The following is a 16,929-nucleotide window of genomic DNA, read 5'->3' as shown; positions in this document are numbered from 1 at the left end:
TGATAAGCCATGTCTGAATCAAATCCATCAGGGAATTTGTATAAAGCAAGATCAGGTGGAGGTCTAAGGTTTTGTGGAATAGCGTTGTAAATATTGTTAAACCTGGCACAATAGTCTAAAACAGCTTCTTGAGGGCCTCTTTTGATAGTGTCATACTCGGATAATATGTGCAGAGGGTCCTTCTTCTTCTCCCACCTGTTAAAAAATGTTTGGTAAAGGGCCTCTGGGTCAGCTATGGAATTTACAGGAAGAGCTCTAAACCAGGGCCTTACATCTCTTGTTAAACTTTGGACAAAAATCTTCATTCTTACACTATCATCATCTATTTCATTTCTGAAAATAGTCCTGCATTTTCTTGGTATGTTGCAGGGCTGTGCCAGAACGAGTACCATCAAAATATGTGATTTTGGTTTGATAATCCTAAGGCGTAGCCCCTGGATTTGCAGGTAACTGTAAAGGTGCATATCTGTTAGCCATATTTACAGGGATAAGTGGAACGACTGGAACAGCTGGAACAGTTGTAATAACAGTGGTGGTGGTGGTAGTATGCGCAGTGAATGGAGGTGTGGAAAAGGTGCTTGGAGAGGTGGATGACGAACAAGGGGAAGTAGGGGTTGAACGAAACAAAACTTTAACAGGGGTTGGAAAACAGCTTGGCTGAACTGTTTGAGGACTAGAATCAGCAAACTCTTCTTGTTTTTGTTTGCTAAGGTTTCTAGAGATCAAATTGGGATTTTCAAAAACAGCTTGTGGATTTGGGTTTGGATTTGACCTAGTATTACGTGTTTTCTTCTTGGGAGCCAGCGTCTAACTTGTCTTTTGGAATTTTCTGAATAAGTTCCCCAGCGAAGTCGCCAATGATGTTCTCACTCAGGTTGTCCCTTGGCTCCTTAAGGGATACGGCCGAGGTAACCACAAACCAATCTTTGGGCTGCAGGTCCTAGCCTATCTGCAGTTAGAGAGGGCTCTCTCTTTATGATTTAACTTTGTTTTGGGTTGATTTTAGGTTAGCTATGGTGTACATGGGTTTTACTTTGATTTTGGTGGGAAGCATGATGTTTTCAAGCAGAGTTGGGATGCATAGAGTGAGAAGTTCAAACCATTGGGCATGGAGTCATGGATTAGGGCTTGTTGTTGCGTTTTCTTGGTCACAAGAGGAATACAGAGCAGGATAGCTACACATAGAACGATATCAGGCTAGAATAAAGATGGAATGAAGGTCAGAGATGAAAGGCAACTAAGAATCTTTCATTAGCTAACAGAGAGGGAAGGTGAATGAAAATTTGTCTAGGAGCAGTCAAGAATTCCTAAATAACAGTCACATGTGAAAGAAACAGGGTAAATATGATCATTTAAGTATGCATATTCATAACCATTTCTGAAGAAAAAATATAGAAATAACAAGCACTGAGCATAGAGTGCAGTCAAGCAAAGCCTAAGCTATTCTTCTTTCTTGTTATTTAGATGGTAACACAATGGTGGTGTAAACATATATAAACTGTAAACAGAGGTAAGAAAACACTTATTGAGCCATGTAGTAGCACAGGAATTCCACAGTCACTCTTTGGCCATTAAATAACACAACAGACAGTTCTTCATCCAAAGCATTCCAGCAGTCTTTGATTATAGAGCTCTCAAAGTATACAGCGCAAGTCTAGAATGAGGATTATCAACCAACCAACCCTTTAAACAATGAATTAGGGTGGTTTATATAGAGAAAATATCCAAAAATATCTATTACAGCAGATCTTAAACAGATATGAGGGAAATGAGTTCTTTAATCTAATCTTGTCCTGAAATTAATGCAAGATGATATCTATTTGAGCTGCATTGGAAGCAGTTGCGTCAAAATGAGTTAATATGGTGTCCTTGGTGGCTCAGTGCAGTGTTTCAGCAATAACTGTGCGTTTAATCTCTTATCTGCACCTCTTAGGCGGTTCCGCTGCTTTTAGGTGGCTTTAATGTGCACTAGTCTCGATATGATGAGCTTTAAATGGCCTTTACTGCTTCTTTGACTTGGATGGAGGCCTTTAATGTTCACCTACTTTGATATTGTTGATCTGATACTCTTTTCCGCTTTACTGATACTCTTTAATTGAATCTGGGCTTTATCTTACCTCTGATATGCTTGAAACTGTCAAATCGCTCCTTTTCTGCCCTTTCAAGGCAAAAATAACTGTTGCAAATGCTTTTGGTGGCCTCTAGAATGCTATCGGCGCTGGCCGATTGAATATGTACATACATGAAGAAATCCTGTCAAATAATGGCGGAAGAATGCCACCTGATAACCGTGCTGGGCTGAGGCTGGCTTTTAATTTGCGAATTTTTGGGTTTTGCAGGTAGCCGAGCAATAGGAAGCTCTCCATTTTGAGCAATTTTTCTTAGCGATGCACGATTAGCTAAGCGCTAATCGTGCATCAAAAATTGCCTCTATTTCTCGTTTCATGCCTTCTTCGACTTGATTCTCGCCCTTTGCGCCTTTTCTGTGATGACGTCAACGGCGGGTCCCGGGTACGATAGGGTGACGTGGTAGTGACGTCAGCGAATGACATGTGGCAGATGACATGGCAGTACGGCAGAGTGACGGGGCAGTGACACGTAGCAGTGGGGGGTTGATGCAGAGGTGACGTAGCGCTGTCGTCAGGGGCGGAGAGACAGAAGGCGGTTTGTGGTTTTATCGGACCGCCTTCTGTACGAGGGCGGTAAGTGTCAGAGGGGCTCCAATGCAATAAAAGGCGGACACCTGTCTTCTGTACGACGGCAAAACCGTCGTGCCATCGGAAGCTAATCGTCGGACGTCGGGGGGGCTCCAAAATCGCCGAGGGCCGTCGGATGAGGAGGGCCCGATCCGACGGTGGACGGAACTGTGAGCTGACGGGATGTTAACATACGAGCTCGTTGCGACTCGGGGACCTGCCCGAATATTAAATTAATATTTGTTTACATGGCGGGGGTTCAGACCTTTGGGTTTGTGGGTTATGGTATGTGCATCAGGGGTAGAGTTTGACTGTTTAAATCAAATAATTAAACAAAACCCGAAAATGTGAGTGCGCAGGGTAAAACATTAAGGTTTATGGGTAAGGAAATGGAAAGGAATGGTTATTAATTTAACTGGATGCTAAATTAATTCCAGGTCTGAACGCGGAGAAGCTAATTCCAAGCCCCAAATGAACTTAGCATTTCCCCAAACTGATGTTATAGGGCTATAGTGCCAGGGGATGGGAATATGTATTATTATTGGGGGGTTTTTACATAGTTTTTGTAGCAACAGGGATGGGAAAGTAGTTAAGGAGCTACATAATAGAATTAGGAGTTAATATGAATTTGTGAGGTGAAGTGTAGGGGAGAGGCTAAGTTTGTGGACTGAAACTTAGACATAAGAAGTGAATGGAATGCGGAGAAATGATTTTTACACAAGAAATGTGGCTTCTTGTCATTTGAACAAAGTCAAAGCTTGACTTAGTATTTTACAAAAATGAAGTGATAACAGCACTGGTTGGGCAGATCCCAATGTCCTCAAGGGGATGTTAGTAAGAAACTTTGAGGGGGGGGTGAAAGGGAGTTAGACATGCTTCCATATTTCTACCATCAAACCACTACTTTGGCATTTCTGTCATTGATGAGATGAGCCCTCTTTTGATAAGACAAAACTGATTAAAACTTTTCTTCTGCAACTTCAAACTACCTACCCAGCCTAATACACCACATTTTTTCTGCATTTGATTGGGTGCACTTAGACTTGCAGACCCTGATTATCTTCTTTTCTTTTGACTGCCCTCCTATCTAAATGTACCCTTATATTTTCCAAGGGCCCAGATTAAGCAGTTGGGCTCCTTCATTTCTCTACCTAGTTACTCATCTGCCAAGCTTAAGCTGTTTGGACAGATATTCATTCTCTATCTTCTAAAACAAGCAATTTAAATCTAGGGAAGCCAAGATTAAGCTGTTTGGCTTTCCCTTAACTGTAAAACTCTTCAAAAATGGTATGATTCTTCAAAATGAAACTTTTTGGAAATATGGAACCTTGCAGCATGAAAAGATAACATATTTGGGATGTAAAACAGTCAATCATGAAATATGAAACCTATTGCAATAGGAGGCTAACATAGTGAACGCAAACTCCCGGTCAAAACGACCTGCAAAGTCCTCAATCTCTGCTGAAGTTGCCACGTCCTGGTTCTTCCCCTTCTTCTTCTTATTCTCCGAACACACAACTGCATAGTGTCCCATTTTTTGACAATTCCAACACTTCACCTTGGAATAGTCATTTTGTGTGTTCCCCTGTTTACCTTTACCTTTGTCTTTTCCCCCACCACTGCTTGTGGAAGCCTGCTTCTTCCCTTTGTCTTTTTTGCCTCCTGCCACCAGTGCTACATCATCATCCTGCTCAATTGGCTTGGCTGCCCCAAGCTGACCTTCCCTGATCTTTGTCTGAATGCAATCATCCCAAAACCTCTCCCATGTGGGAAGGGTCTCACGTGCACAAACCCCATCAGCAAAGTTCAACCATGAACAGGGGCGGCCATTCACTGCAATCCGCACCAACTCAGTGGGTGGAATGGCCTCTCCAATCGTTGCCAACTCATCTCTCACATTAGTAATCTTTGTGAGATATCCAGCTGCACTATCATTACCCATCTTAATGTTCTTCAACTTCTCCTTCGGGACCATCTTCCGGTTCTCATTGGTATTATGGTAGATATTGGACAATGTTGTCCACATCTCATGGGCATTGCTCTTTCCTCTCACATGAGGAATGCAATGGTCTTTGATTCCGTCTAGAATCAGCCTCTTACCCTTGTTCTTTTTATTATAAGCTATCAACTGAGTAGCATCAGTAGGCACAACAACAGGGTTCTGTGTGGTATGCACCATGATATCCCAGACTTCTGCCTCCTCAAAGATACTCTGCATTCTCTCCTTTCAAACGCTGTAATTTGTATGCCCATCCAGCCAGTATCCTCCACCCTCAATCCCAATGACGTCCTGTTGCCCTAAAACTGAAAAATAGCACTGTTGTAGTAAAGATAAAATTGTTGTTTATGAAAAAAATCAGCTTGCTGGAATTTTCTGAGTGAAAAATCAGCGATTGTAATTTTTCCTTTTGCTGTCCCAAACTGTCCTTTAGCACTGAAGCTCTGATACCATGTAGAAATTTCTCATTTCCCACCCCGGTTTTCAGTTTCTCCTTATTTCTCCCATATAGTTAAATGCCCTTTCCTATAACCATACATTTAACAAACTGGAAAAAATAAATTTGCTGAAAACACAAATTCTGGAAATTTTACAGAATGTTGGAAATTGCAGAAATAAAAATCAGTAGTAATAAACAGCGATTAAAACACATTTAAAAACTGAGATTTTTGGTCAATGTGACCCTGGAAAAACCCTTACAACTCTTAGGGAAAACCAGTTTGATAGCTCTTCTTTATTTTTGGAAAATGCATTTTTACAGTAAGAGAAATATTCAGCAAAAATCAGCAAGCAAACTTTTACAACTTATTTCAGCCTTGTTGAAACTCCGCCCTGCTGAAACTCCGTTGTACAAACTTGTTGAAACTCTGCCTTGCTGAAACTCCACTGTTGAAACTCCGCTGCTGAAACTCCGCAGCTCACTGTCCAGAAATCTCCCTTGCTCTCCTTCTCTCAATCTGCTCATGAAAGAATTAATGACCTTTTCCTCATTTTCCTCCTTTAATATAACCCCAAGTGACTTTTGGGTGATCCAAGTGACTTTTGGGTGATCCCTAAATCCAATGGCTGAAATAGATTGAGATCTAAGGCTGAGATTAAATTCTCATTTAAATCTCACTTTTTATTTTTTAATTCACCCCACTTTAATAAAGACCCACTTAGTCATTTATTTCCAAAGTCACTTTTCCTTTCTAATTTTTCATTGGCTTTATAAAAGTCACTTTAAAATTAGACTTAGTAACTTTATCACTTAAAGTCACTTTTAAATTAGATTTAACTTTATAAAATTATAAAGTCACTTTAGGAGAAAAATTGAATTTTTTTGGACACTTTTTCATAGGCCAAAGATCAAAGCCTAAGGGAACCACCTGTCCTCTGGTACCAAATTTCAACAAAGGACAAATTAAAATTGGAATTTCTGGATTCTATTTTTATCATTTCTTGTTGTTATTTTCAATGTGTTCCAAGGGAGAAAAGAACAAAGTTAGATAGTAAATCTGAGAAGTGCATATTTATTGGGTATAAGGATGGTTTAAAAGGTTATAAGCTTTGGAACCCAGAAACAAGGAAGGTTGTGTACAATCGAGATGTGGTGTTTAGAGAGGTGAAAGATGTTATTAAACATAAATTTCTACCAAAGGAACCTGTGAAGATAGAGTTTGAGCTAAATGAGGAAGAATCAGACTCTACGACAGAAAAGGAACCATAAGATGAAGAGCCACAAACTCCAGCTGTGAGAAGATCAGTTCGAGAAAGAAGGCAGCCAGAAATATATAGTCCATCTGCTTTCTTCTCAAATTTTGTTTTATCTATTACTAATGACAATCCCAGAACTGTAAGGGAAGTAATATATTCAGAGGATGAAAAACTCTAGAAACAAGTTATGGTTGATGAAATGGCATATTTGCACAAAAATGAGGCTTGGGATCTGGTGGAGTTAACGGTTGAAAGGAAACCCATTAGCAGCAAATGGGTGTTTAAGAAGAATATGAATATAGAAGGAAAGGTGGAGAAATACAAAGCTCGGTTGGTAGCAAAAGGTTATTCCCAGGTGACGGAAATTGATTTTGGTGATATTTTTTCTCCTGTTGTCAAGATAGCTTCTATTAGATTACTTTTATCTGTTGCTGCTACTTTTGATTTTGAAGTAAAACAGATAGATGTGAAGACAACATTTCTTCATGGGGATCTGGAAGAAGAGATCTACATGAAGCAACCTCAAGGATTTGTAGTGAAGGGTAAGAAATAACTGGTATGCAAGTTAAAAATGTCTCTATATAGGTTAAAGTTGTCACTAAGGATGTGATATCAGAAATTTAATACATTTATATGGGGACTTGGCTTCACCAAAATAAAAGTAGATCTCTGTGTGTATTTTAAATTAATTGGTGACCGTGTTATTTATTTGGTCTTGTATGTGGTTGATATGTTGTTGGTTGGAAATGACAAATAAATTATCCAGGATTTGAAAACCCAATTGTTCTCCAAATTCCACATGAAAGATCTTGGGGCTGGAAAACTATATTTTGGGCATGGAAATTAAACGAAATCAGCCAAGGATGAAGCTCTGGTTAAACCAAAGTAAGTATGTTGAGACAACACTGCAGAGGTTTAATATGCAGGATAGTAAACCGATGAAGGTCCCTATTCATGTAGGTATAAAGTTATTTGTTGAACAGTGTCCCAAGACACAAGAAAGGGAAGAGGACATGTCTCATGTTCCATATGCAAGTGCAGATAGTAGCCTGATGTCTGCAATGGTCTAGACCAGACATTGCACATGTAGTGGGACTATTGAGCAGGTTTATGTCAAAACCAGGGAAGGAGCATTGGACAGTAGTGAAGCAGGTTTTCAAGTATTTGTGTGGCACTAGTGATCATGGTTTGTGCTACCAAGGAAGACCAAGATTGGAATGCGTTTTGGAAATTCGTGGCTTTGTTGATGCAGACTGGGCTGAAGATTTAAATTAGAAAAGACCTACAAGTGGGTATGTGTTTAACCTATTTGGAGGTGCAGTCAGTTGGATGAATAAGAGACAGTTTGTAGTGGCACTTTCAACTACAGATGTTGAATCCATGGTCGGAACTCGTGCAAGAAAGGAAGTAGTTTGGTTGCAGAGATTGTGTTCAAGTATGGGGTTAGTACAGTGAGCTATAAGGATAAACTATGACGGCCAAAGTGTAATTTTCTTGGCAAAAAAACCTACTTATCGTTCAAAGACAAAGCACATTGATTTTCAGTATCACTTTGTGAGGGATATAGTTGAGGACAAAAAAGTGTTGCTGGTAAAGGTGGACATTTCAAAAAATACTGCAGATGCATTAACAAAGTATGTGAGTAGTGATAAGTTCTCTTGGTGTAAAGAAACAACAGGCATTGCAGGGTTGGATCAATGACTAAGCTCTCCTATGTCCCCCTGTGGAAAGAAAACAACAAGTGGGAGAATGCTTAATTGTGTTATATTATTTCCACGACTACCCCAAGCGTGTGGGTGGAGGTGGGGTGTCAGGTCAATTTGTGCATTGCACCAGGCATTGTTGGGGGGTCACATGGGGGGTGGTTTCCCACCCTGAAAGGGGCTGCCCCGGGAAAAAAAATAGGACCCTATATTAAGTAGGAAAACCTACCTATGGTTTTGTGCATGGATTTCGCGCATGGTTTTAGGCATGATGGTTTTCTTTCCATGGTATTTTGTAGATCCAGTCAAGAAAACTACAGTTATGTTCTAATCTAGGGTTAATGGATTGGGGATTATGGATGCTTCAGCATGTATATATATGTATTGTAACATTGAAGGGAACATAATGAAACATCAATCTGATAGTCCTAGTTTTGGGATCCAACGGAAAATATTTGTGTATATCTATTTTATGTTTTATGCTCTCGCCATTGTTTATTTTCTTTTTTTAGAATTCGTATGTAGCTAATTTTTGTACGAAGTTAAAACCTACATTTGGTATCAGAGTTGTTTTGGCGTCAAGGGGACACCTTTGCTACTGAGGGGTTTTTGCTCGAGCCTGTGGTAGATCATGTTTAGTGGGATATCTGCAGGATCGATTCTTGTGGTGAAAGAAGATGGAGAGCGGTGAAAAGATAGAGATCGCGAAATTTAATGCTTAGAGTTTTAAGTTGTGGAAACTCAAGATGGAGGATCTTTCAGTGGATAAAGATCAGTGGATCGTGGTAGATCTGGGTGCTAAACCAACAGAAATGTCATCTGAAGACTGGGTGAAGTTAGATCGGAAGGCAAAGAGCACAATACGATTGTGTGTCTCAGATTCAGTTTTGTTTAATGTATCATAGGAAGCTTCGGCAAAGGATTTGTGGGACAAGTTAGATACTTTGTACCAATCTAAGTATCTGGTGAATAAACTGTTCTTACGAAAAAATTTGTATAACCTGAGGATGAAAAATGGAGACTCAATGATATAGCATCTGAACACATTTAATATTGTGGTAAGCCATTTATTATCTATTGATATTAAAATTTCAGATGAAGATAAGTGCCTCTGTTTTTTGTATTCTCTACCACATTCGTGGGATAGTTTGGTTGTTGCAATAGGTAGCAATGCAACTTCCTTGCAGTTTGATGAAATAGTCTCATCCTTTTTCTCGGAGGAGATAAGATGGAAAAATATGGAGGGCCATATTGGTGATGCCTTGTTTGTACGAGAATGGTCCCAGAACAAAAACAAAAATAAGTCCTCAAGTGGGAAATCTAAATCTAGAGGAAGATATAAATCTCCAAGAAAACCTGTAAAAGTGTGCTGGAAATGCAGAAATGAAAGGCACTTCAACAGGGACTGTAAATAGAAAGCTCCTGAAAAAGGAAAGGGACCTGATCGTGCTACTTCTACAGAGGCGAAAACCACCTCAGATGAAGGTGAGGATGTGTACTTGGCTTCTTCTTCAAGTACACATGTAGATCATGAGGCATGGTTTATTGACTCAGGTGCATTCTTTCACTTCACTCCTCATAGATAGTGGTTCTGCGAGTATGAGTATGATGATGGGGATGTCTTTTTTGGGGATGACAGGAAGGTTAGAATCATTGGTCGCGAAAAATTCAAGTTGAAGTTGCAAGGTGGGAAGGATTAGAACACTTTCCAGTGTTCTACATATCCCTGCATTGGCCAGAAATATGATTTATTTAAGCAAGTTGGATGATGCAGGTGTAAAAACAGTGTTCGAGAAAAATACATCAAGGTGGTTCAGAGAGCACTAGTATTGATGCAGGGAGTTCAGATTAGAACTCTGTACAAGCTTCAAGGTAGCATTGTTATTGATGGGTGCAACAGTTTTGCGGTTCATGAAAGTGGTGCAAAAAATCTAGTGGTCTCTGGAGAAAATACCATGCTATGGAATAAAAGGCTTAGACATATTGGAGAGAATGGCCTTTGAATACTTCATGGTAATGGCATGATAGTAATTTCTCTTTGGATTTTTATTTCTTGAAAAATTGTGTATATGGGAAGCAGAATCTAGTGAGTTTCCCCTCTGGTTCTAAGAGGAAGAAACAGATATTAGAGCTTGTGAACAGTGATGTTTTTGGACCTGTGTCGGTTCCATCACTGGATAAGTTTGTGTACTATGTATCATTTATAAATGACTTCTCAAGGAATACATGGATATATTTTCTTAGGAAGAAATTTGAAGTCATTGACAAATTCAAAGAATTTAAGGCTCTGATGGAAAACCAAACAGAGAAGAAGAAAAAAGTGTTAAGGACATATGACGGAGGAGAGTTTTGCAGGAAGGAAGTTGAAGAGTTTTATAAGAAGTGTCATATAGCACGGGAGAAGACAACTCCATACACACCTCAGTAAAATGGAGTTTCAGAAAGAATGAACAAAACGTTGATGGAAAAGGAAAGAAGCATGCTCAGTGGTGTGAGGTTAGAAAATGAATTTTGGGCAAAGGTAGTGGAGATTGCATGTTACCTGGTCAACAAATCACTTTCATTAGCATTGGAAGATAAGACTCAACAAGAGGTATGGACTGGTAAGAAACCTTCTCTTTCACAACTGAGGGCATTTGGATGTGATGTGTTGAGATTGCAACAAGATGATGGAGCTTAGTGAAAAGAGTCGCCTTCACTAAGTGGGCCCGCAGGCTATTTTTGGCGCAAGTCTATTTTTAGACTATGTCTATTTTTAGACATATGGATGATGTTTATGGATTGCAGGTTGTTGTTTATGGATGATTGATCAAGTTGGGAAAAAATAGATGGACTTCTATTTTTGATGAAAGTGTGAGTGATCAAAGTCTATTTTTAGACTGGCTGTCAAAGATAGAAAAGTCAAATATTATTATCTCACAATAATATTTGGACTATAAACTTAATCTTATTCTCTTGGAGCACTTCATTTTGAGCTACAGAGGTGGCACACGCAGCTGTCAGAAGGAAATACGCTTTTCTTATGAGTCAGTTGAGTTGTTGCATGCATGACTTCAGTTAGAACTCAATCAGTTGAGTTTGGTGGAGTTGATTGTGTAGTTGATGGAGTTGTGTTCAGTTTAGCTTTGTTAAACTGGTTGTATTTAGTCTAACTGGCAAATAGACTAGAGATGAGTTAGGTGAATTAGTTATTAATTGATTCACAAGTTATTAACTCATAATACAACTAATGAATACATCAGTTAACTCAGTTGCATGTCAGTGCATGTTCAGTTCAACAGGGACAGGTGGTAGAGAATCAGATTGCTATCAGTTGTGACTATAATTGTGCACCAGATCTTGCACAATCAAGGGATTGAGTATGCCAATGAGTTTGCTCACGTATTTGCCCACATTATAGCTTGTGCTCACGTCCAACAAAGAGTGAGTGACTATTTTGCAAGTGAAAAACGAGTTTGGGAAGCCATTCTCATCAGTTCTTGAGCAGGTATTGAGCAGTGGAGGCAGGCAAGCAGTGGAAGAGATTTGGAGATCAGATCTGAGCTGTATTGTGTGTAACAGAGGTGGAGATACTTGTGAGAAATATTATGCTGTGTAATGTTACATGACTCAATCATTAATATACAGATAGTTGGGGTTTTTAGCGAGATGTTTTCCCCGGGATACATACTTTGTTAATGTGTGAATGTTCTTGATGTTTTATTGTTATTGATGCTGCTATATTGATGATCAACGTAGAGGAGCTTATGTATTGTATATGTTTTCTGCAATAGTACATGATCAGGATAATCTCCATTGAATATGTGTTAAATTATTCAAAATTTCTACATGGTATCGGAGCTGCTTGATTTGTAGAAGAGATTTTTACAGAATATCAAGCGAGGATTGATCATCAAATCTACTATTCAGGAAGTGTCTACATTCTATTTCTTCAGGCAGAGTCTGTAATCGGGCCAAGTAGCCTCTGGATTCATCCTTCCTTTGGAAGGTGAAATATCAGGTAAAAGCCCATACAGTCAATCTCTGTACGAGAAATATTTTGTTCTCACGAATTCTAGATCAGAAGCAATTGAGTTGGTTGCTGGTGGAATTCGAATTTGCAGCAGTTTTTTCTTGGTGACAACGCAGCAATGTCTTTCAATGGATTGTGATTGGAGTATGCTCTTGAGGGCAGCTCAAACTCTATTGCATGGAAGGACAGGATGGAGGCAGTATTGGATGATAATGGGCTGAAGGAGTTCATAGATACGGATATCCCAAAGCCTACTGATGCTGCTGAGGCGGAAGTTTGGCAAAAGAAGACCGCAAAATGTCGAAGGATTCTGTTGGAGGGCGTGAAGGATCACATTGTGTCCAGCCTCCATGGAAAGGCTACTCCATATTTTATGTGGAAATCATTAACGGAATTATTCCAAAGCAAGAGCGATCAGAGGAAGTTGGCGCTCAAAGATAAACTCAGAAACATCAAATGCGAGAAGGGTGACAGTATTCCCAAGTATCTCACGAAGTTCACTCAGTGTCGAGATGAGTTGGGAAGAGTGGGGGTTACTGTCGATGATGAGGACTTGGTGAGCTTGGCTCTCCTTGGTCTTCCGAAGAGTTGGCATTCCTATCAGGACTCTGTCAATGGTCGGGAGAAGTTGCCAGGATGGGAAAGACTATGGTCAGATCTTGTGCAGGAGGAGATCAGGCGGAGTACCAGGGACGGATCTTCGTCAAAGGGAGCTGATGAAGATAATTGTGCTTTGGCTGCCAAAGCAAAGAAAGGGAAGAGCAAGAAAGCTTCTCAGTCTGGTGCGAAAGGCAAGAAGCAGGATATGTCCAAGGTGAAATGTTTTCACTGTCACCAGCACGGACACTATGCCACAAATTGTCCGCAGAAGAAGAAGAACAAGCAAGCTGTTGGATCTGCAGGGGGAGAGGCCTTAGCTTCTCAGTTTGAGCTTGATTTTTCATTGATCGCATGCTTGGTTTCAAGTGTGATGGGATCAGTGTGGTTCTTGGACAGTGGTGCGTCTTTTCACATGACGGGAGATAGAGATTTGTTCTCTAATCTAGAGGACAAATCTAATCTAGAGGACAAAGATCTTGGAGTGCACATCGAGATGGGCGATGATGGTAGATACAGTGCGACCGGTATCGGTACCATTTCCTTTGAGAGGGAGTCTGGTAAACCCTTTGTATTGAAGGAAGTCATGCATGTTCCAGGATTGAAGAAGAATCTCATCTCAGTGGCGATGTTAGAAGACAAGGGGTATGATGTTGTTTTCAGCGAGGGAAAGGCCTTCTTGCGCAGCAAGACAACTGGTGAGACCCGGAAGATAGGGGTTCGAGTGAGGAACCTTTATCAGTTGCATGTAGATGGATGCGCAGCAATGGCGGGCAAGGCAGAAGGATTGGTGAGCCGGGATGTTGGCGAGTTGTGGCACAGGAGGTTGGGTCACCTTCACCATGGAGCCTTGAAGATACTGCAGCAGATCACTACAGGGCTTCCTAAAGGCACACTTGCGCAGTCAGATCAGTGCAAGGGGTGTACTTTGGGGAAGTTTGTGAAAGCCACCTTTCACGAGAAGGATAGTTGCGCCACGACGATCCTTGAGAGAATTCACACAGACGTGTGTGGACCTTTCTCAGTTGCTTCGATAGCAAAACACGGGTATTATGTGATTTTTGTTGATGATTTCTCTCGTAAGTGCTGGATCTTCTTCATGCAGAAGAAGAGCAAGACATATTCAAAGTTCTGTGAATTCAAAGCACTGGTCGAGAAGGAGTCGGGGAAGAAGGTGAAGGCTCTTAGGAGCTATAATGGTGGTGAATACATCTCAGACGAGTTCAAGGATTTCTGCAAGACAGAAGGGATTCGTAGAGAGCTCATAGCTCCCCATAACCCACAGCAGAACAGGGTAGCTGAGCGGAAGAACAGAACGATTGTGGGTGCTGCACGGGCAATGTTGCATGATCAGGGCCTACCCCTTCACTTGTGGGCGGAAGCATACAATACAGCAGTTTATGTGCAGAACCGTTGTCCTCATAGGATACTTGGCATGAGTACACCTGAGGAGACTTATTCTGGTAAGAAGCTTGATCTTTCTCATTTGAGGATTTTTGGTGCTAACGTTTACATGCATGTGACGAAGGATGTCAGGAAGAAGTTGGAGCCAACCGCAGAGGTTGGGATATTTGTGGGGTACACTAATACACCCCACAACTATCGTGTGTATTTGCCAGACAGTGGTAAAACTGTTGTACGACGGGATATAAAATTTCAGGAGGAGAAAGCCATGAAGTGTTTGCTTGAGAGGGAGCTACACTTACATGTAGATGAGGAGCTATTAGTTCCTAAGGATGAGCTTTAGGACGTGGATCAACCACAGGACGAGGTTCATGGAGTGGAAGAGACCACTCATGCAGCATCAACCATCAGAGGGCAAAAGCGCTTGACAGAAGCTGAGCGACTGGCTCAAGATGCAAAGAAAGTTGTAGGACCACCTACAGCCCAACGCAGGCAGAGACAGTCACCTGATCGGTACACTGGATACATGGCTCTTATGAGCAAGTGTGTTGTGACTGAGCCATCCTCTTTCGAGGAAGCTGTGGAGGATCCCGCATGGGTAGACGCCATGGTGGAAGAGTATGATTCTATTGTCAGAAACAGTGCATGGGAGATTGTTCCTAGACCGGAAGGGAAATCAGTGGTGGGTTCGAGATGGATCTACAAAGTTAAGCAGGCAGCTGACGGGAGTGTGGAGAAGTACAAGGCAAGATTTGTTGCCCGAGGCTTTTCACAGATTGAGGGGATCGATTATGAGGAGACCTTTGCACATGTCGCAAGGTATTCTTCCATACGAACGATTCTTGCTCTCTTAGTGCAGATGGGATGGCACATTCATTAGATGGATGTGAACACTGCGTTCCTCAACGGAGTCATTGAGGAGGAGGTGTACATTGAGCAACCCGAAGGCTTTGAAGTCTTCAGCAGCGAGTCGCATGTGTGCAGGCTCAAGAGAGCATTGTATGGGTTGAAGCAAGCACCACGTGCTTGGTACACACGGATAGACAGCTATTTCACAGGACTTGGATTCTCCAAGAGCGAGGCGGATCCAAACCTATACCAGATTGTGGTGGAGGGTAAGTTGCTTATCATTGTACTGTATGTTGATGATTTGATTCTAACGGGTGATGAGCTGTTGATACTGTCATGCAAGAAGGATCTTGTTACAGAGTTTGAGATGAAGGATTTGGGCCTCCTTCACTATTTCCTGGGATTGGAAATATGGCAGCGCAGTGGTGGATTGTTTGTTTCTCAGGGCAAGTATGCTCGGGAGATACTGGAGAAGTTCAACATGCATGGCTGCAAGCTTGTTGATACTCCTCTTCCTGGAGGTTGGAGGAAGGAGGATGCCACTTTGGGAGAAGAAGTGGATGCCACTGTTTATCGACATTTGATGGGGTCGCTGATGTATTTGGTCAATACACGCCCTGATATATGCTATGCAGTTAACCAGCGTTCACAAGCTATGGTTAAGCCTACCAAGCTCTTCTGGAAGGCGGGCAAGCATGTATTGCGCTACTTGAGAGGCACATCGGGATATGGTTTGTGGTACAGACAGGAGGATGAGGTGAAGCTATGTGGCTTCACGGATGCAGATTGGGCAAGGAGCCCAACGGACAGAAAGAGCACATCAGGAGGGGTCTTCAGTATCGGATCGACAATAGTTTCTTGGTACAGCAGGAAGCAGAGATCTGTGTGGATGAGGATGATCCTGGTCGGATTGTTCGGGTCCAAGCACATCAGGTACCATCATATCAGAGATTGTGTGCAGCGGAGGATCATGTTACTTTCGTACATTCCAACGGAGGATCAGGATGCTGATATTCTGACGAAGGCTCTCACCAGGAGCAAATTCGAGTACCACCGAGGCAGGATAGGGGTTGCTGATAATCCATATCTTGTCGAGAGGGAGTGTTGAGATTGCAACAAGATGATGGAGCTTAGTGAAAAGAGTCACCTTCACTAAGTGGGCCCGCAGACTATTTTTGGCGCAAGTCTATTTTTAGACATATGGATCATGTCTATGGATTGCAGGTTGTTGTTTATGGATGATTGATCAAGTTGGGAAAAAATAGATGGACTTCTATTTTTGATGAAAGTGTGAGTGATCAAAGTCTATTTTTAGACTAGCTGTCAAAAATAGAAAAGTCAAATATTATTATCTCACAATAATATTTGGACTATAAACTTAATCTTATTCTCTTGGAGCACTTCAGTTTGAGCTACAGAGGTGGCACATGCAGCTGTCAGAAGGAAATACGCTTTTCTTATGAGTCAGTTGAGTTGTTGCATGCATGACTTCAGTTAGAACTCAATCAGTTGAGTTTGGTGGAGTTGATTGTGGAGTTGATGGAATTGTGTTCAGTTTAGCTTTGTTAAACTGGTTGTATTTAGTCTAACTGGCAAATAGACTAGAGATGAGTTGGGTGAATTAGTTATTAATTAATTCACAAGTTATTAACTCATAATACAACTAATGAATACATCAGTTAACTCAGTTGCATGTCAGTGCATGTTCAGTTCAACAAGGACAGGTGGTAGAGAATCAGATTGCTATCAGTTGTGCACCAGATCTTGCACAATCAAGGGATTGAGTATGCCAATGAGTTTGCTCACGTATTTTCCCACATTATAACTTGTGCTCATGTCCAACAAAGAGTGAGTGACTATTTTGCAGGTGAAAAACGAGTTTGGGAAGCCATTCTCATCAGTTCTTGAGCAGGTATCGAACAATGGAGGCAGGCAAGCAGTGGAAGAGATTTGGAGATCAGATCTGAGCTGTAT

This window comes from Pinus tabuliformis, chromosome J (assembly GCF_031772625.1).
Source record: "Pinus tabuliformis cultivar Carrire ecotype Pingquan chromosome J, CPIR1, whole genome shotgun sequence".
Taxonomy (NCBI): domain Eukaryota; kingdom Viridiplantae; phylum Streptophyta; class Pinopsida; order Pinales; family Pinaceae; genus Pinus; species Pinus tabuliformis.
Note: the sequence above shows the minus strand (reverse complement) of the source record.